Genomic DNA, 23,168 nt, shown 5'->3' with positions numbered 1-23,168 from the left:
CGAAGTAAACCTGGAGAAAGGAAAGGAAAAGACAAGGCCTCGCAACCAAATCTTGGGTTCGGGAGTCGATTATGCGAAGGGAAGGTATTAGCACCCCTACGCATCCGTAGTACTCTACGGGATCCACTCTTGTTATTTCTTGTCTAAAGGGTGTGTGTTTATCTAATGTACTATTTACTAAAAGAAAAGGGGTCAAAGAAATTACTCGCACGGATGTCGCATCCACTGCATACGTATCTCATCTGAATATGAGAATCAGAGTCTTCGTAGCTCGGGTACCTATGGGTTAAAGAGATGTGTGCTCGCTAAGACGTCGCGTCTTGTGCCTACGTATCTCATCGGGAATGAGAATCAGAGCAAAACGTAGTTCAGCTAACTACGGGAACAAAGGGTCTCGATTGCAACTAGGGCAAGAGAAAGGGAAGGTCTCGATCGCAACGAGGGCGAGAGAAAGGATCGCAACGAGGGCGAAAACAAACAAAGATTAGTTGTTAGTTGTTAGTCAAACTCGGCAAGACATCGCATCTTGTGCCTACGTATCTCATCTGAACATGAGAATCAGAGTTGCCGTAGTTCGGCTACACGTACGCCAAACAAACAAACACACAAGCAGGCAAACATGGAGCCTGAGTGCCAATCACTGGACTTACATCAGCATCCGAACCAAAATACACACAAAAAGGCAAACGTGGAGCCCGAACGCCAATCACTGGACTTACATCGGCATCCGAACCAAAACACACGCACACTGGAACCCGAATGCCACTCGATGGACTTACATCAGCTTCCAAGCAAACACACACTGGAACCCGAATGCCACTCGATGGACTTACATCAGCTTCCAAGCACACAACTACCAAACAAGTTAATAGGGAGTCGGGAACTCGAGCCTATAACTGTCAAGCACGCACACAAAAAGAAAGAAAAGAAAGGTGCCCGGAGTGGCCTCGCACGACCACCTGCCTACATACCTCGTCTGGAACAAGGATCAGGGCGATGTAGTTCCCCTCATAGGGATTGCCATCTGAACATGGACTTAGAAAGGAGGACACCAGTTGTGTCAAAGGAGAGTGGGCAATGTGTTCACGTCCTAGCAGTAGGTGTCGCAGCTCGCTGAATCGAGTCTTAGGCAGTTACCTCTTTGCAATAGAACGGACTACATGCCGCAAGATCGGAGACGCTCGGAAAGGTCTAGAAATGGGGAAGCTCTGCCCTAGAGTTGTCATGCAATATGTACTTAAGTGTTAGGATTCACAAATGGGAACATCTACCTATGTTATCATACAAAGAAAATGGGGATTCTAACTATGTTATCATACAAAGGGTTCTATCTAATGGGTGCTACCTAATCGGAACAAGAATCGACGAATGGAGCAAGGAGAAGTGTTAGGGATAAAGGTAGATGGCGATGCACGAAGCAATCGACTTACAAGGTTGATGGTGATGCATAAAGCAATCGACTTACAAAAGGGTGGATGAATACATGCTGGTTCTGTTAGGTTTTGAAAAATGATTACTCGACGTTGGATCGAGGTTTTGATCTTGTTTTGAAATGGTTATCGGATGTTCATTTTATTTCTTGTATTAACAGATGAATAACTAATGAAAGAATATTATACATTTCATGGGAGGGGGATACATTTGTTATGAATGGGGGTTGTCATGGCAATCAATCAATAATAACACATGCCTCATACACCATACAAGTAGGCCACAGTTAATCAAACAATTAAGATATAAACAAGTATATAATCGAATCAAATAATCAAAGAATGAAATAATGAAGCATTAAACAATGTATGAGTGTAAGTGCGAAGGAAACCGGCTCATTGTAAGAAAGCCCAAGAGTAAGCTATGTGAGGTTGATGGCGATGCTCAAAAAGCAATCGACTTACAAGGGTGTAAAAAAAATGGGCTCGATATTAAATCGAGAAAAGTATGATTTTTATAATTTTAAAATGGCTTTGAATGAATGATGAAGTTAAAAGAAAACAAAGTTTGCATTATTAACAAATGAAACTATGAGTATAATTAATACAACATAAACATGGAAGAAAAAAAAAAGAATGCCTAAAGAAAGGAAATGTTATATATGGGTATCGAACCCACTACATAAGGGGAAATGGGACTCCTTCCCATCCACCCGGCCACAGGTGGTTAGCTATTATCTTAACAGCGGCTAGAACATATAGACAAGAACAACAAACAATAATAATAAAACTAACTAAAAGAAATGAAATGGGCCATTGGAACTAATGGGTAACTAAAGCCCACGAGCTTGAATTCCAAACTTGGATAAGTGGAGGCTTATTCTGGAATAACCGGTCCAACACAAAAGAACTAATGGAAAGCCAAAGGGCAGCGTGACCTAGCCGCATGGCTGTCTTGGTCCAAATGAAAAAAAATAAAGCTAATAATGACTGATGATACACAAAACAAAAAGGCTATGCATTGGATTTTGTGAATCTCACAGGTATCGATCCAAATACCTCATATTATTTAAAAACAAAAACAATGTATCAGTTCGAAAATAAACAAAAGGGAAGCATCAAAAGCCACAAATATCAATCTCGTTTCTGAAAAAAAAAATCCACCTTCTTTCTCAAAAAATCACATTCCATTTTTGAACAACAGCAAAAATTCAACAACATAGCACAATAAGAACACGCAAGGAAGACAATCATGAAGCTACATTAAAGATGAGAGATGGATCGAAAATGGAACTAACCAGTTGCAGCTGGATCGACCGACGAAAGCGTAGGTAATGCTCTTCCTGAATCCTTCTAAGTTATGATATCGTTTCTCTTCTGAGTGGAATCCAGATTTTCTTGGGGTTTTTGTTGAACAGTTTTCTTTCTCTTCCGCCTCCTCAATCCCCTCTCTCTTTACTGATTCCTCTTTCTCTTGAATTTATCCTCCACGCATTTTAGGGTTTTGACATCAAAAGAGGTCTCTGCAGAATCCCTTTTGATGTGCTCAGTCGGGATTGGCCTTACTTGATGCTAAATCAGAACCGGTAAACTGCACTCATGCTTTCTCTTCGTTTTTTGTCTGGATGCCAAATTGGGAACTCTTGAATTTTCAACTGACTTGCCAATTGCTTTTGTGTTTTTTTTTACTGCAGTAAAAACGACGAAGACATGAGGAGATTTGGTTTTCACCTTGTCCCATTCCAAAACCTGTTATATCTTGAGCCAACTAAGTTGGAGGCAGAAGCAGTGATCTTTCTTGATTTTAATTTGGCGGGCAGAAACTTCATATGGTGAGACAAATGATTGTGCTTTGATTTGCCAAATCAATCATGTATGTACCATGTTTGATCATGTGATTAGGGTATTTGATTATTGATGAATGCAGGACCAGTTCATCAAGGTAAAGATTGGTCGTCAAGGCGAGGGATCCAAGTCATGGTATAATGGTCATGTAAAGCTCGTGTGATTATGGTGTTACTGCAGGATGACTGCAGCTGATAACAGGTTTTTCCTTTGTAAACTCAAGCGATGGTCATGGTAAATCTTTCACGTTCAGGTTGCATTTGGTTCATCTCTGCAGAAATTGTACGCAATTCCTGATCACGAGCTGCCAGTAGATGAGCAAGGTTAACCTGAGGTGTACTCCGATCTTCGGTTCGTTCATATTTACTTAAAGACTCTTGCAAACGAAGAATCTCCACACTCCAAAAAATGAAGATTTTCACGCTGATATTGCAACAAAGCCATTTGCTGATCAGAGAGCCTACAGTCATGGTACCTTAGACCCTCCAATGAACTTGCTGGTTGTAGTGGTGAATATAAGGACTTCAGAACATCAGGATGGGAGTTCAATGAATTGTACTGGTGTATGTAACCAATAAAAAGGCTCATAAAACCTCCAGCACATAATGCTTCAACTACCGTAATAATCCTCAATATTGCAGAGATTGACAGAAAACCAGTGTAAGGTTTCCAAACAATAACAAGTAGCAATGCAGCAGTACCATAAGCTGTCATGGCAAAGGGTATCAGTGTTTGGAGACAGAGCAGCAACAAGTTCCCAAGGTAAAATTGGGCCTCGGATAATCATGTCTGTGTCTAGAATGAGAACCCAATCAACATTTATTGCATCTTTACTATATTTAAACCAGTGTATGACCCCGGCAGGTTTGTTTATTGCAGGGTACCAATCACCAGTTTTGGGATGTCTACTCATAGAAGGAACCTCAAAAGTTGGAGCCAAATGCATCCTTTTATAATTCTTCTTCTCTTCATCGGTACAACTAAAAAGACGAGTAATAGGTCCAGGTTGTTTTTGGTGGGTTTGGGAGGGACATAACACAACACAAGACAAGGCAGTAAGTGTTGTTGAATTGAGAGATTTAGATAGCAATGTGAATGAAAGTGTTGATGTGTGGTTTAAGCGTGTTAGCATTGCCATCGCTTATGCAGGTATGACTCTGTTGTTTGCTGCATTGGACTGTCGTTTGTGGTGATCTTTTGGCCTTTAGTATTTCAGCATGTCATGTTGTTGTGCAGGATGGCTGCTTGCTCAATATTTTGCATTGCAGGATTTGACATATTGTTGCTAAACCATCATGGCAGGTCTGATGTATGACCTGAAGTGAATCCCTGATATGGAATTGTTAGATGATTTCCTGCTGGTTATGTAACAGGCTCATAACTTGGTCACTGCAGGGTTTGTTGTGGGTTGCATTACGGTTCTTGGTTGGCTCCAACAGGGCAATGGTATCCAGCAGGTTTTGCTTTATTTCCTCTATGCAACAGATATGTTAGTAGCTATGATGATGCATTGGTTTAGATGCCACGATCTGCCGTTGATTTTTGCTTCTGTTGTGAAAATGCAGGTTTCCGTGTTGCTTTGGTCATTGCAATTTGTATACAAAGGATAGGAAGATCGTGCATTGGTGGCGGTTGAACCATGGTAGTGAGCTGGTCTGTCTGCTGATAGTCATGTTGTTGTGCAGGTTTAAGAGAATGTGGATCAAAGGAGAAATTGAACATATCATCTCTGACAGAACTTTTGTCACAGGAGTTTTCTGCATATTTTGAGATAGGAGAATTTAAATTGATATTTCTGGCTGGAAAATTGATGTTTCTGCTATAACTTGTGTTTTGGCCAATGTCAAGAAGATCAGACGGGGTCTTGTCTACAAGGTTATTTAGCGAGAGTCCCGTTGTGCCTGATGAAGAAGGAAGCGTGTTCTCACGAGGTTGATCCCAATTATATTGCATACCAATATTAGCACTTATGTTACTAGTCGGGAATGTATCCAAAAGATGCAATTCACTCATGTAGTTGACAGTTGGATTTCCCTTGTAAACGTTGTTATCTTAGAAATTGGATTCTTTTCTTCATTTATCATCATCCTTTCTGATTTCAAAGGATTTTCAGCACGTCCTTTTCTACAAAATTGGATCCTTGTATAATGTAATCACAGTTGCACCAATTACACAGAATATTGTTCCTGCCACTTTGGCCAATCCATTTTTCTATTCAGTCTCACTTGCTCTATTCTTAATATTACTGCCATTAGAAATGTTATAGCAGGGACAAAATTTTGTATTGCTGATAATCTTTATCCGGTCTTCCATTTCGAATACAATTGAATTGTTCATCAATTATTGAACAAGAACCAGGTTTATAAAGAGGATAAGAATCATCTTTAACCCATTCACCATCAAAAAAAAAATCACAATTCATCAGAGATTCCATCAACTCCGCGTACTTGTTTTTTCTCACTGTTCTTTTTCTTAGCAAGTGAAGTTGTGTAATTGTTCAAATCAACACCTTTCAACGAAGAATTAGAACTCAAATTCTGGTGAGGAGTAACTGGAGCAACTCCTTGAACAGTAGCATTTGTGGTTTGATTTGTGACCCTAGATGGTTCTATTTTTACAATTTGAGTGTTGTTTGTGGCTGGAATAGTAACTGCATCTTGTGATGAATTTTTGTGTGCACTTGTGTTGTTGGGAAATGAAGATTGAGATTGAGATTGAGAAGTTGCATTGGTAGATCTAGTTGTGGAAGTGTTGTTTTACCACATGTAACAGTACCTTTGGTGTAATTTGGATATGGACATGGGTTTATTTTAGGGTTTTCGGAATTGGGTTGACTTTGGTCAAAGTTGACCAAAAAGTCAACTGTTGACCAAAGTCAACCGTTGGTCCAAAAGTGTCAATTTTTTTATTTTTCTTGTATGGAATCACATGTACTGGTTTAAAATGGATGAAATGGATTGGAATGGTTTGAAAAAATGATTGGAGATTGTTTTCACAATTGGCTTGAATATTCGACTCTTGAGAAGAAAATAACTTGACTGATAATGTGTATGAACAAAACCATGAAATAAGACCATAAGGTTATAGTATCCATGAACCAATAACATGACTGGCAAGTGGTTAGAAACACAAGAAACTTGGTTGTTCAGATGACCCAGACCATAGAGGTATCCACAATCACAATACCATGACTTTGGATCAAAAACCACAATCCTCATACAAAACCAAAGTAAAGCTAGGCCAAGCATGCCAAACAAACATCAAAGATTTAGGAGCAAAATCGGGGTATGACAACATCGAACAATGATGTTGACAGGACATCGAACAATGATGTTTACAAGACATCAAACAATGATGTTGACAGGACATCGAACAATGATGTTGACAGGACATCGAACAAGGATGTTTACAGGACATCAAACAATGATGTTGACAGGCATCAAACAAGGATGTTGACAGGACATCAAACAAGGATGTTTACAGGACATCAAACAATGATGTTGACAGGCATCAAACAAGGATGTTGACAGGACATCAAACAATGATATTGACAGGCATCAAACAATGATGTTGACAGGACATCAAACAATGATGTTGACAGGCATCAAACAATGATGTTTACAGGCATCAAACAATGATGTTTACAGGCATCAAACAATGATGTTGACAGGACATCAAACAATGATCGACCAGACATTAAACAATGACTGGGAAATAACTCGACGTTTACTGGACATCGAATGATGATGTTTACTGACACCAAAGAAAGCTCGACCAGACACTAACTGATGACTGGGAAATACTGTTGCTCCAAACTCATAATGCTGAACTCCTCGGAGTATCGTCTTCACTGTCCGGCAAAACCAAATCTCAAGCGGTAACCACGGCTTGAATCGCGCTGATCGCGTAACATTTCCATCTCTGTCCGACGGAGAAGTTTCCTCCAGCATCGCACTACTGGGGAATATTGCTGAAATGACGTCATGATGCTAAACCCATCAGAGTAACATCTTCCAACTTCTGTCGAAACCAAGACCTCAAGTGGTAACCACGGCTTGAAACTAGCTTATGCTTGCAATGATGCATGACTTTTTTCTGCGTAATGCTCCATAATTATGGAAATGCTACGCGATTTATTATCTTTCTATGCAATATGCTATGCTTACGCTACATGATGAATGCATAAAAGGCATCCCCATCAAGGGACTCTTCTGAGGAGCTCAAGGCACTCTGCCGAGGAACTCGTCAATACTCCGATTCCACCCTGATGGGGAATAACACTGCTGCTGGGAAAAGGTAATCCTTGCTGGGGAAGAACCTCCTTTGCACCCAATCCGCTCGGGAAGCCGCTGGGGATAAGAACCACCAACCCTCTGTGGGGATACAACAGTCTTCGACTTGCCGGGGATACCAATCCTGACTCTGCTTTGGGGAAACCTCACAGATACCTGACGACTTCACTGGGGAAATGCTCACAGATAGCTCTGCGGGGAAACAGCAACCTCCAGGCCTGGCGACTGGGGAAGCATCAATCTGACACCTGCTGGGGATAACCATCCTGACCCTGCTAGGGAAACAAATGCTACTCCGCTGGGGACAACCCATGCAATCCATAGGTAGAATCAACTCAGCTGGGGATGCAGATATCAGTCTGCTACGGAAACTCATCCAATCCCTTGGTAGGGTGAACACTGCTGGAGATATATTTCATTGAAACCCGCTCCACTCGGGGATAGCAACCTTCGGGCCTGGCTGCTGAGGAAACACCGTTTTCAACCTGCCGAGGATAACCATCCTGACTCAGCTAAGGGATCCACAGACCTTGGATCTGCTGGGGATTTAGTCCTCACAACTCTGCTTTGGGACTTAGCTAGGGAAATGAGAGAAGTTGGTACAGAACACCCATCGACTCGTCGAACCACGGTATCCGCCTCCCAATCTCGTATCAGCTTTCCACTTTTGAGAATTCCCAGACTCGTCTGGACCTTTTCTGCTCCATCATCTTGTATTCCAAGTCGCGCCGCGCTCGACGAGGAGCGAACTCCTGAGGACTATACAGACTTTTCAATCTTCCGACTTTGAAGAGTCTTCTTGATTAATTCCAAAGGTCGTCGTACGTCTCAACGTCTCTTCGTCATCCCTTCACATTCTCTCGTCCTTGATTGGACTCCATGCGGATTCGTTTTGTCAACATCTTCCACATCACAACCTGCAAGTGAGTGAAAATACCTAACGGTACCTGCAAAACAGATCGTTAGATAAAACCGTGCCCCAGGCGTGTCAAGATTTCAACACTTGGGCCACTCAACCTTCCGAATAAGATTTCAAGCCTTCAATCTTATAAACATGCATTGGAAGGGACCTGTATGTCTTAAAATGCACAATTCTTTATCAAAAATAATCGGATGTTTTTGCAATCAAAGCGGTAATGAAAAACAAAAACAAAATTGTTTGACTGAATATGCATTTTATTGATTAAAAAAAAAGTGTGGCTCAAATTGAGCAATACAAAGGAAGCAATTCCTGAAAAGAGGTAATTGCGCACAAAAGGAAAAATCTATCCTAATGGCAATGTGAAACCCGTGATCTCATCGAGTTCCAACTCGGTTACACCCCATATGTCCTCAGACTCTCCATGCTTTCTGTCTTCTGAACAAGACGCTTCTGATTGATCCCTACCGGGTATTTATCCATGATGCTTTAACCAAAGCGCAAACGATCATGCTAGACGCAGTTGTTCGTTTCAATCCCCCTTTTGCCTGGACCGCCCTTTCGGGTTTTCAGTCCACCGGGATACCCTTTTTTGCCCAAGTCGCCTTTTCAGGTTTTCGACTCGCCGGGTGTACAGTTTTTCATTTTATCCCTAATTTTTGCCCGAACCTTTCTTTCTGTTTTTTGGTTCGCCGGGATGCCCTTTTTTGCCTGGACTATTTTGTTCTTTTCGTCCAGCGGGTCTCTTTACACGAAGTATTTTTTAACTGCGTCCGCATTCACAGGGGATGGAAAATCCTCACCATCCATGGTCGTTAACAACAAGGCTCCACCAGAGAAAACCTTCTTGACCACGAATGGACCTTCATAATTCGGTGTCCATTTGCCCCTTCGATCGTTTTGAGGAGGAAGGATCCTTTTCAGCACCATATCACCCACGTGATATACCCGAGGTCGTACCTTCTTGTCGAAAGCACGCTTCATCCTTTGCTGGTATAACTGCCCATGACAAATGGCCGCCAGCCTCTTTTCCTCAATCAGGCTTAACTCTTCGTACCGGGTCCTTACCCATTCAGCCTCTTGCAATCTTACGTCCATCAGGACTCTCAAAGCGGGAATATGAACCTCAACCGGTAACACAGCTTCCATTCCATATACCATCGAGAAAGGCGTTGCCCCAGTAGATGTGCGCACCGACGTTCGATACCCATGCAATGCAAACGGCAACATCTCATGCCAGTCTTTATAGGTTACCACCATTTTCTGCACAATCACACCGTCGGTGTATTCAAACGTTATCCGGGCAACGAAAGCTTATCCACCTTAACCTCCCCATCAGACATCAGAATCCGTTCGGATTCGGGGTCAAGCCCCTCCTCCGGGATCGGTTCCTCATAATCTTTCGATATGAGCACCTCGAGATGTCCTCATCAGGGAACTCAAACTTCATCGGTTGATAATCCTCTACGGGTTGCTGGGCGAGGTAATCAGACAATACACTCCCCTTTGATCACCTCCTGAGCGGTTTATCGAATATCGTATTCAATCAAAATCATTGGCCCTTTCGCAACCCGCCCGGTCATTGCTGGCTCCTTCAGAAATCTACCTGATCAGATCCATCTCGAAATCCACAAAGTGGTATGAACCAGCATATACTGTCTCAGTCGGCGAGCAGCCTATGCCAAAGTACATCAAGTTTTCTCGAACAGTGAATGTATTGTTTCACAGTCGGTAAACTTTTTGCTAAGGTAAATTGCATGCTCTTTTCGACAAGACTCGTCATGCTGCCCCAGTACACACCCCATAGACCCCTCGAGGGCTGTCAAGTACAGATTAACAGGCTCTTTCCATAGGAGACATCGGAATCAGAGGTTCCTGCAACTTTTCTTTTATCTTTTCGATGCCCCTTGGCAATCATCATTTCGCCTGACCGTTTGATCTCTTTTTTTTTTGAATGGGTTCCCACGTGGCTGTTAGGTGAGATGTGAACTATGACATGTAGTTCAATCTACCCAGAAGACCACGAACCTCTCTCTCCATTCTCGGTTCAGGCATTTCTTGTTTTTTTTTTTTATTTTTTATTTTTTTTTTTTTATTTTATTTTTTTTTTTTAAGCAGGATCAACCTCGATTCCTTTTTTCCAATGAACCCCAACATCTTACCGGATCGCACTCTGATAGTGCACTTGCTTGAATTCGACCTCAGTTTGAATTGTCTCAACTGGTCAAACAAATTGGCCAGATCTGCCAGATGCCCCTTTTCTGTTTGGGACTTTGCTATCATGTCATCATCATAGCATTTGATTCCACGATGAATCATATCATGAAACAAAGTCACTCTGATACGCGGCGCTGGCATTCTGCCTCTATAGAGGACAATCTTCTCCCCATGGTAGCTTGTGCACAACGACATCGGTATCCGACCCTGGCATATCTTGACACAATCAGGTCAACGTATCCACATGCTCTTTCCACAGGGCTACCATTCTGCTTTCGACTCACCTCTGAAGCGGCCCCAATTTTCTTCCTTTCTGACCTCGGCGATACACAGGTTAACAAGCTCAACCCGCTCTTCCTGCGCTGAATCACCTTCTCCTCTTGTTTTGACAACCTGGTTAATTCCAGCAGATCACAATCATCTTCGCCTTCTTCTTCGGCATGATAGATCAGATTGTCGAAGTCATATGAGGTGTAACCAAATCGTTATCAATGAGATCCGGAGAATACCAAAGTCGGGACGAGACAACACTCAAGGAAAGAAAATGAACACAAACATTGCCATTTTTATTTGTTTTTAAACTGCAAAAATAAATGAAAAACAGGGAACACCGCTTTTGACTGAAAAACATCCTTTTATTAATGATGCAAAATGTTGCAAAATGAAACATGAGGTGGCCCTTACAATGGACCATTACGTTTCGGGCAAAACGCATGGCTTTCATGCAGATAAAATCTGAAAACAAAAATATTACCCTTCAGGATGAGTGACAGTGATGATCTTTTTAGGCCTTCCAGCTTCCTGGTACGCACGATTTTATCCACGATTCCAGCTCGCGGTCACTGTAAATCTCTCCACCCACTGTACAGGCGTGATCTGAATCTAGCATTCCAGCACTGACAAAGGTGAATGACGGACGACGTCCTCTGTTCTGCTCAGACGAGTCTGGACCTGGATGATAACCAATCCCAAACATATCCGCCTTTACCACAATGCCTATGATCTGTCCCCAGCCTGGGATCCCTCCATTTCTCACCACTTCCACCGCCTGTTTGTAAGAAGAAATGGACGGCTTTTTCTCTTTCTCAACACCAATGGTGTTTTTCACCTTGATGGTTTCAACTGCCAGACTGGGTGCTTTACACTTTACATCGTCCATTTCTACTTTCATCTTTCTCTGGACTGATTCCCCAATTACTACACACCTCTTTGTAGCGATAGCCGCACAACAATCATCGACACGAGGGAAAGCTCCATTTTTCGTCGGGCGTTTTGGGGCCACAGACATGGGCATTCTTAACTGATCCTTCTCAGTCACCTCTATCCCTTTCTTGTCCTTCGACATCATCTCCACTTTTACAGGACCATGCCTTGTCACGGGGTTAGCACTATCATCTGTCGTCGGTGCAAAATTGATTACCTTAGAATCCACCAAGTCCTGGACCACATGCTTAAAAGCTTTGCAATCCTCAACATGATGTCCGGGTGCCCCAGCATGGAACTCACACCTGACATTCTCATCATAACTGGCAACCCTCTGATCCGGTTTCCCTAGAACCAATATCCTTGGCTGCACCAACCCAGGATCCTTCAACCTTTTAAACAGAGAGGCGTAAGTCACGGGCGGCTTATTGAAATGACGATCTGCCGTCCTCCTTCTCGCTTGGCCCACTGCTCTTTGTGTCCTCTGCTGAGGTGGTGGTTGCCGCTGTTGTGCAGATTGATTACTAGTAGGGATTGTTACCGTATCAGCATATGGGTAATAACGATCCTTACCGCGTTCTCTTTTGGCCTGCACACCACCTGATTCAACTTCCTTCTCAAGATGACCATTGCCAAAGGGCTTCTTTGCTACAGAGCCAGAGGGATTTGTTACTTCGGGTAACAGAGCCTTTCCCTGAACTTTCTCCTTGATCATCCAGCCCTCAATCCTTTCCAATCTCTCGGCCATGGCTTTCTGCCCCAAGGCAAGCCCTTGCATAACACTGAACAAATCCCTCACCATCTCTTTCAGTTCGAGGATGTCGGCGTTGGGAGAATCCATCAGTTTGGATTTGTTGCCCCTAGCAGGATATCTGAGCAAACAAGCTATGCGCACCGGTTGACACCTCCAAAACAACAAATGGGTTAGTATGACTCACGCATGCACCATCTATCCATATGAGGAAGACTCTGTCCTTTGATTCTGGCTTCATCGAGACAGATAATATTTTGACATCCAATATTCTGAAATTCAAGATGTCTCTCAACCAGATTCTCAATCAATAATACTCCCCATATGGCTAGACATAGGTTCGATGCAGATGAATGCAAAATGGGGATGATGCAAATGTATGAATGCAATGCATAGTGCCATCCTCCAAGTCCTCTGATCATCTGCACTCTGAATCACAGCCCAGATCTGAACCGATCACAACCATCTGAGGGAATATGTAACCACAGATCCAACTCAAAGGTTCCGAAATAAACGGAACTGACTGATACACCATCATCATCACCAGACAAACTCTGAACAGATACCCATAATCATCTGACTCGGCCCGGGGAATCCTGAAATAAACGGATCCCCACTGATAAATACCACGGACAGCACTCCGGTGTCTCGGAAATAAACGACCATAAATCCGACTTATAAATATGACTCTGATCCACTGAACCATTAGTCACCATCAAAGTCACCATCTGAACATGCATCTGACAGAATCAACCCTCCCCTCACAGGTAAATTCTAATCAGGTCATCCTAAGGCGGATAATAGTCTCGACAATCGGGCGGAGATACTCAATGGGTTTGCCCTTTCGGGTGTGCCATTGTAGCTCCCTAAAGATCGTCTAAACCAAAGATCCGGGAAATGATCGGTCACCGGAGTCAATAGTTCAAAAGAGATAACCCAACCAAAGTGGAAAACCCCACTGGAAGAGCACTTCTCAGATGAACCTCGTCCGGCTTGTGGTATGTCATGTCGCAACAATGTGCCCAACCGGCATGTGAGCGACGTGAGACCACGCTAATCCTAGGTGTATACTCGGGTCTGGGTTTTAGCCCCACTCAGAACACCCACCCCCAAAATAGAGGAACCACCTGCACAGAGGACGGCAACAACATGATAGTATGATGCATGCAAATATTTATGCAAATATATACACTGTTAGAATAATAAATGCAATAAATAAAGCAAAACAAGCAACCTAAACTATCCTAGAACGCTAGGAAGGACTCGCTTAGGGAAGATGGACCAGCAATAGGTCAACTTCTATAATCCCCAGCAGAGTCGCCAGTTGTCGCATCCGCGAAAAACAACCGGCGGGCTAAAACAAAAACACAAACAGAGCCGCCACTGCGCGTTATTTATCCCAAAATAGGGAAAGGAAACGCTCAGAGAAACCTGGAAAAAGCATGGTCTCGCGACCAAAGAGAAAGGGTAAGGGAGTCGGTTACGCAAGGGGAAGGTATTAGCACCCCTCACGTCCGTCGTACTCGACGGGATCCACGTTCTAAAAGAAAGAAAAGGTTGCTAAAACATCACACACACACACAAGGAACGCAGGTGGGGTTAAGAAGAAGAGGGCTCGCTAGGACATCGCGTCCTATGCCTACATATCTCGTCTGGAATGAGAATCAGAGCTGCTGTAGTTCGGCTCACGCACGCCAAACAACACAAACACCCAAACAGGCAAACATGGAGCCTGAATGCCAATCACTGGGCTTACATCAGCATCCGAACCAAAACAGACACACACTGGAACCTAGATGCCACTTGATGGACTTACACCGGCTTCCAAGCACACAACAATAACAAACAAACAACAAGTTGCTAAGGAGTCGGGGACTCGAGCCTAGCAATTGTCAGACAAACACACCCAAAAAAGGAAAAAAAGTGCCCGGAGAGGTCTCGCACGACCTCCTGCCTACATACCTCGTCTGGAACGAGGATCAGGGCGATGTAGTTCCCCCCAACGGGGGAGAAAGACTAGCCAGACACAAAGGGAAGACACACTACCAGGGAGCTGTACTCGAGCCTAGTGTTGTCATGCATCATTGCCCTATGTTATGGTTTCTACCTACTTGCACAACAGCAAGCTAACCCTATCCAGGAAGAAAGCAAGCATGCAAGCATCAATAAACAAAACAAGCATTTCAAGCAAATATTCACAAAGCACACACTATATCCAGTCAAGTGGGCTCAAACAAAGGGTTTGACTGCCGAGGCAAGTCATCTGTACAAGGGTGGTGTTAGCTCTTAACCTTGCCATTGAGGGGCTAAGGTGAAGCCAGATGAAAGGTGAGTGAAGATTAGACTTCACAGCTCTTATCCCTGTCCAGGGAGAGCTTCAGACAAAGGAGTGTGGGTTCAGAAAGGTGGAACCCTTCTACACTCAAGACTCAGACACAACTGTACAATGTACAAGATCTTGGGTTTGTGTCCCAATGCATCAACACAGTGGTGTGAGCAGAGGGACGACTCAACAAGAATAGCGGGGGATAGATTGCATATCCCTTGGGTTCCGCCAATTGCCTTAATCAAGGACTTTACCTGCTTGGGGACAAAGTTAAACAATCACAAACATCGCCTCTTAAGGAGGACTTCAGACAGTTGCCTGGCCAAGTAACAGGCCAGGTCTTCCAGACTACATGGAGAATAGAAATTCTACCTCAACTGGTTTAAAAACCAAGCAACAGCAAGCAAGTTCTCAAGGAACTGTAAGCAACTAAATGTACCTGAAATCAATCAAGTATCATCAGTACTCAGACAAATCAACAGTAAACAGCAAATGGTTAATCAGTTAATCTGTACAAGCAACACAAGTTAATTGCACATAAGTGCAAGCCATGAGCTCAAACTCAAGCTTCTAACCCTACAAAACAAAATCATGTTAGTGGACAACATCAAACAAATTCAATTTGCAACTTGCATTTATCTCCTTAAGCCTTTTGCCTTTCAACCTGAAAATCCACACCAAATGTGAGAAACAAGACCACTAGGCCAAGCCTAGGGTCCAAAGGGGATAAAAAATTCTAAACAGCAAGTGAAATTCAACCAAAATCACATTCAAACAATTCAAAAGCAAATGCAATTGGTCCCATGCTCATATCATTCACCATTATCATTTCATGCACAATTTAACATCAATCATGCAATTTGCAACTTCAAATGACCAAACAGAACTATCTCAATCAAAAGCATACCAAAACAATTCAATTAATTCCACAAAAATTCACACCTAAACAGGACACATTCAATGTATAGCATGTCAATTTTCAACTCAATTGGACAAGAGGAAGTAGGTCAATGAAAATCAAGAAGTCCAGACACAACTATACAAGCCAATTCAAGGCATCCACACAAGCATTCACTTCAATAAATCATAAAACAGTGACAACATTTAAGAAATGAATGGGATCAAAACCATGATGTCCTATAATGTGTCTAGAATGCTCATGTCAAATTTCATCTTCATCCAATACAATATGAGCATTTCACAAATGGATTACCAACAGGTGTCACACAAGGTTACCAAATGAGCACACAGAGAAGAAAATTATCAATCAATTAGAAAACTCCATCAAAAATTCCAGAAAAATTCCCATGTGATCTTGACATATCAATGCTCGTCCACACAAAATTTCAGCTCAATCAAACATCTCTAAGCATTTTAAATAAAATCATGAAGTTGACCTAGCTTGGTGTGACACAAATTGTCACACCTTAATTCAAAAAATCATATCTCCATCACCAAGTATCCAAAAATCACAAACTCTACATGAAAATCACCATCAACATGTCCAGAATAAGCACAAAAATTTTCATCCATTTCTTTAAAGGTATCATCATTTCATGAAGGATTTGGTAAGACATACATAAATGTGACACATTCAACAAACCCTAGGTTAATTAATTTTCCACACATGCAAAAAATCCACAAAAATAACCATCAAATTCTACACATCATCATGAAAACAATGCAAAAAGTCTCACTCAATTTGGATGAGTTTTGAGTGAGATATGAATTTTTGAAGATCACATAACAAAATGAAATAACCAAAAGAAAAAGAAAATGAAATAAATATTTAATTAAATGAAGCAGTGGCAATGTTGTAAATTTTAAAGCGTCGGCCAAAACGGCGTCGTTTGGAAAAGACTGCATGGCGCGCGCTGATTGGCTCACTCTGGCGCCAAACACATTTTGAAACCAGGCAATGCATTTTGAAGATCAAACACGCGATTCATCACGTTCTTGAGCCAATAATTTCCAGACAATGCAGAAAATCAAGAACAATGAAACTCAACCAAAATCAACAAGTGTATAGTCATTAGAACCGTCCTTCCATGTAGATTCAAGATATGTAACTCATTTGCCCTAATTCCTAACACAGCCGCGGGATCGAGCATTTTAAGATTGGAACACAAAACTTCAAATCGATATATCTTTCTCCACAGTGAACCAAATCATAAACTACAACTTGCATCATGTTCTACATTGAATGATCTTTCTAAACCCTAGCATAGTTTAAGCAATGATGAGATTCGAATTTATGTACCTTGGAGATGGCAGCAATGGATCTTGATGCTTTTTGCTCCAATTATCCAAAACAGATGATGATGAAGTTTGAGGAAGATGATTGGAGAAAGATCCTTGGCTCGAGGTTGCTCCAAATGTGAGAATTCTCAAAATGCCATTGTTGAGCTCCACATGAACAGTCGAGATTCTTCAATCCTTTGACCACAATTCCTCAAAACAGATGTAGAGCAATGTATGTAGAGCACGAATCAAGAAGAATCAGCAAAAATGATTGAGAATTGATGAAGATTGATGAGAAAAAGTGATGAAGATTTTTGGAGATTTTGAGAGGTTCTTGGTGAAATTCTGTTAGATTTCTTGAGAGTTGTGATTATGATTAACATTCTGTTATGATTAATCATTTATACTCCACCTTAATCCAATGTACTAATCTCAATTAGCAAAATTTGGAAGAATTAGCATAATGTGATTTTTAAGTACAAGTCCAAAAATGCCCTTGCCAAATATTGCCATGTGACAGCTCATGACAGTCCAAACAAGTTTCAATTTGCATTTGGAGAGTGTTGCAAAAATCCTCATTTCAAAATTCCATGTATTTCTCAAATTGGACCATTTTGCCCTTGGATTTTAATTGTTGCACTTGAAAATTGACCTTTTGCATTGACCATTTTTGATGAATTTTGATTATGCACCATGAAAGTACATGTGAAATGGAGTTTGCTCATAAAAAGATCAACCATTTTGGACATTCCATGTGAAAGTTATGCCACTTTGATTATAGGCATTTTTGGAAAATGAATGGACCATAACTTGCCAACCATACATGGGAATTTCAAGTTCTTGGACTTTTTGGAAAGCTGAGAACAAAATCTACAACTTTCATGTTGAACAAATTTTCATTTGAAGCTTTTTTGGACATGTAATTTTGTGATGAAAAACTTTCCATTTTTGGAAACTTCCATTACAAGTCACTTTCTATTTTTGGCAATTTTTCTCCTGACTTTATTTTCTTCATTCCTGAGCTTTGAAATGTCAAATAAGACTTGTTTCAACATGAATGAAGTGTATCCAACTCTCTCCCACCTCCAAATCCATAAAATCAAGCACAGTTGACCACAGTTGACTTTTCAACTGATAGATGAATTTGGCAATGCACTGATCAATCTGAGCCCCAATTCTCTGATGAAATGGCTCAAGGGTGAAACCCTAGCCTCCATAAGCTCCATATAATCATGAAATGATCCCCATATCCATTGTAGACCCCATCTCCTTGCCATGCCCTGATTGGCCCAATGCAACTGATTAGGGTTGACCAGTGGTCAAAACCCTAATCTCAAGGAATATGATCAACCACTTGAACCTTCTAGATGATATCAAGACCATGAGGACGATGATGTATCACTTCAAACAAGATAAAAACCAATCTCCTTGAGAACCACAAAACCCTAATTTGGACTTCCACATCCTCAGATGATTAATGATCCAGTCCAATGAAACCCTAGCTTGCACAATAACCTCTCCATCTTCTGATCAAGACTTAGGAGGATGACTTGCACAATGTAACCACATGCTATGCAAAGATGCAATGACTAATGACCTAAAAAATGATATGCAATATGCTAAGCTAGTCCCAAGAGAGGAGGGCAAATTTTGAGGTGTTACAGCTGCCCCTATTCAATCCACTGTGAACCTGTCGATATGAACAGCCTCGGCTTTCAGATGATCAGGATGAAGAGTGATTGAATACCAAGAACAGACGAACAATTTGCACTCTGATGGGAAAATAATTACCAACGCCTGTCAGAATCGGCGAAGAACAGTCTCGAAACAAAAATCCGTCTGGTACGGAAAAGTCGGCCTGATCACCGAAACAGCAACATCCACCTGGATACCAAAATAAATGATAACGCAGGGATAACCATGGCCTGAACACTACATCCGCTGGGGATTATTATCTCCTTTCTTATGCTTTTTCTTGAACCCCGAAATTTTTGATAATCGCTCTCTTCTTTTTTCCATTTTCTTGAACCCCAAAACTTTCTTCTGCGCAAATGATCCTCGAATCACTGCATTTGAACCCCGTTCTCCTGTTTGCCAAAATAATGAACCCCATTCTCCAGTTTGAACCCCAGTCGCCTGACGATAGCTCGTGATCACCATTGTGAACCCCGCTCTCCAGAAAACACATTGTGTCTCCTTTTCTCCATTTTCTTGTGACAATTCCGTTGGCACTGTCGGAAATAAACCAAAACACCACTCTGAGGACGGCATATCAGAGGGTATACCTTCAACCAGACACTTACTGATGACTAGGAGGAAACTCGACGTTTACAGGCATCGAACAATGATGTTTACAAGACATCGAACAATGATGTTTACAAGCATCAAACAATGATGTTTACAGGCATCAAACAATGATGTTGACAGGACATCGAACAATGATGTTGACAGGACATCGAACAATGATGTTTACAAGACATCAAACAATGATGTTGACAGGACATCGAACAATGATGTTGACAGGACATCGAACAGGGATGTTTACAGGACATCAAACAATGATGTTGACAGGCATCAAACAAGGATGTTGACAGGACATCAAACAAGGATGTTTACAGGACATCAAACAATGATGTTGACAGGCATCAAACAAGGATGTTGACAGGACATCAAACAATGATATTGACAGGCATCAAACAATGATGTTGACAGGACATCAAACAATGATGTTGACAGGCATCAAACAATGATGTTTACAGGCATCAAACAATGATGTTGACAGGACATCAAACAATGATGTTTGAGGTGTTACACTAAAGCACAATCTCTTAAGTATAAGTCAACTTTGTGACAAAGGATTCAAAATAAGGTTCATAAAAGATGAATGCTTAATTGAAGACGAAATCACACAAGAGGTAATGCTTATAGGTAAGAGAATTAATAATATTTTCATGATTTCCCTTGACGATGTTTCTTTGAAGGTTAAGTGTCTTGTGGCAAATAACAACGACTCATGGTTATGGCATAAGAGATTTGCTCACATTCACATGGAGCACTTGAATAAGTTAGTAAAACATGACCTTGTCATTGGATTGCCAAAGATAAAATTCATCAAAGATAGGCTTTGCGATGCATGTCAAAAGGGGAAGCAAACCAAGTCAACTTTCACATCCAAAAATGTGGTGTCCACTTCTAGGCCACCACAACTGTTACACATGGACTTATTTGGTCCATCAAGAACAAGAAGCTTCGGAGGTAACTTATATGCTTTAGTTATTGTTGATGATTTTTCTAGATACACTTGGACATTCTTTTTAGTGCAGAAAAGTGACGCATTCAAAGCATTCAAGAAATATGCCAAACAAATTCAAAATGAGAAATCATTAACAATCGCCTCCATAAGAAGTGATCATGGTGGAGAATTTCAAAATGCTTCGTTTGAAGAATTTGGCGAAGAACATGGAATATTTCACAACTTCTCGGCACCAAGAACTCCTCAACAAAATGGAGTTGTTGAAAGAAAGAATAAATCACTTGTTGAACTTGCAAGAATAATGCTTAGCGATTCAAATCTTCCTAAGTATTTTTGGGCGGATGCGGTGAGCACGGCATGTTTTGTAAGTAATAGAGTTAATATTCGTCCTATCTTAAAGAAGACTCCATATGAACTTTTTAAAGGTAGGAAACCAAACATTGCTTATTTTCACATCTTTGGATGCAAATGCTTTGTCCTTAACAATGACAAAGATAATCTTGGTAAGTTTGACGAAAAATCCGATGAAGGTATTTTTCTTGGTTATTCTCTTACTAGTAAAGCTTTTAGAATTTATAACAAAAGAACTTTAAAAATTGAAGAATCAATGCATGTATCTTTTGATGAATCTAACCCCTCCAAGGAGGATATTATTATATGTGATGATGATGATGATATAATAGAAATCCCTCAAGAAATTTCTTCCAAAGATACCAACAAAGATCCATCGGAACAACAAGAAGAAGTTTCACAACCAAATACAAATGTCAATGATCTACCGAAAGAATGGAGAACTCATAGAGATCATCCAATTGATAAAGTTATTGGTGACATTAGTCAAGGCGTTACAACAAGACTAAATCTTCAAAATGCTTGTTTGAATATGGCGTTTGTTTCTCAAATTGAACCTTCCAAAGTTGATGAAGCCTTAGGAGACGATCAATGGATAATTGCTATGCAAGAAGAGTTAAACCAATTCGAAAGGAATCAAGTTTGGGAACTTGTTCCTAGACCAAGTGATAAACACATCATAGGTACAAGATGGGTGTTTAAGAACAAGCTTGATGAGAATGGTATAATTGTTCGAAACAAAGCAAGGTTGGTGGCTCAAGAGTATAATCAAGAGGAAGGATTCTACTTTGAAGAAACTTTCGCTCCCATTGCAAGGTTAGAAGCTATTCGTCTTTTACTTGCTTATGATTGCTCCTTAAATTTTCAGCTTTTTCAAATGGATGTCAAGAGCGCATTCTTGAATGGCTATATCAATGAAGAAGTCTATGTCAAACAACCCCCGGGCTTTGAAGACTTCAAGCATCCCTCACATGTCTACAAGTTGAAAAAGGCACTCTATGGATTAAAGCAAGCACCAAGAGCATGGTATGATCGTCTTAGCAACTTTTTATGCGAACATGGCTTTGAAAAAGGTAAAGTTGACAAGACATTGTTCATAAAGAAAATTAAGAGCCATACTCTATTAGTTCAAGTATATGTTGACGATATCATCTTCGGATCAACCAACAAAGAATTATGTGAAGAATTCTCATCCATAATGCAAGGAGAATTTGAAATGTCCATGATGGGAAGGTGAACTATTTTCTTGGACTTCAAATCAAGCAACTAAAGGATGGCATTTTCATCAACCAATCAAAGTATTGCAAAGAGTTGTTGAAAAGATTCGACATGGATAGTTGTAAAGCAATGTCTACACCAATGGGATCCGGAACTTATGTTGATCAAGACGAATCTGGTGTCTCTATTGATATTACAAAGTATCGAGGTATGATCGGTTTGTTATTATATTTGACGGCAAGCCGTCCTGACATAATGTTTAGTGTTTTTTGTGTGCTCGCTTTCAAGCAAACCCGAAAGAATCTCATCTCATGGCGGTGAAAAGGATTATGAAATATCTGAAGGGAACAACAAACGTCGGATTATGGTATCCTAAAGGTAGTGTATGTAATTTACTTGGTTATTCTGACGCGGACTATGCAGGTTTCAAAACTGACCGCAAAAGTACGAGTGGAACATGTCACATCTTAGGAAATGCTTTAGTTTCATGGTCATGCAAGAAACAAGCCTGTGTAGCACTTAGTACGGCTGAAGCAGAATACATTGTGGCCGGTAGTTGTTGCGCTCAAATCTTATGGCTAAAACAACAACTTAGTGACTACGGAGTAAATCTTGGTTGCATACCTCTTCAATGCGACAACACAAGTGCGATAAATATTACAAAGAATCCAGTCATGCATTCTCGTACCAAACACATAGACATTCGACATCATTTTCTTCGCGATCATGTGCTTAAAGGAGATGTTGAAGTCACTTTTGTAGATACACATAATCAGTTAGCAGATATCTTCACAAAACCGCTTGCCAAAGAACCCTTCTTCAAGATTCGGAGAGAACTTGGGATTTTGGACGAACATGACGTATGACACGCATATTCATCACTTAAGGTGCATGCTATATATTCCTCTACCTTAATAAATCTTCACAATTTCATTTGTGAAGGTTCTATATGTGTTACATGTGCAAAAATATGTTTTTATTGCTTTTAATTCTCATTTTTTGCATCCTGTAACCGGTTACATAAGGTAAGTAACCGGTTACATCACTGTACGTATATGTATTTTTGCCTCTGTTTGGTCATTTCTGCACCATGTAACCGGTTACATGAAGTAGGTAACCGGT

General features: G+C 41.1%; 1 pseudogene; it reads right to left on the bottom strand.

Annotated features, from left to right (window-relative positions):
• Positions 1–3,493: 3,493 nt before the first annotated feature.
• Positions 3,494–4,413, bottom strand: LOC127095886 (protein FIP1-like; annotated as a pseudogene).
• Positions 4,414–23,168: the final 18,755 nt, after the last annotated feature.

Source organism: Lathyrus oleraceus, chromosome 6 (genome assembly GCF_024323335.1).
Source record: "Lathyrus oleraceus cultivar Zhongwan6 chromosome 6, CAAS_Psat_ZW6_1.0, whole genome shotgun sequence".
Taxonomy (NCBI): Eukaryota; Viridiplantae; Streptophyta; class Magnoliopsida; order Fabales; family Fabaceae; genus Lathyrus; species Lathyrus oleraceus.
Note: the sequence above shows the minus strand (reverse complement) of the source record. Positions and strands in the feature narration are given on the sequence as shown.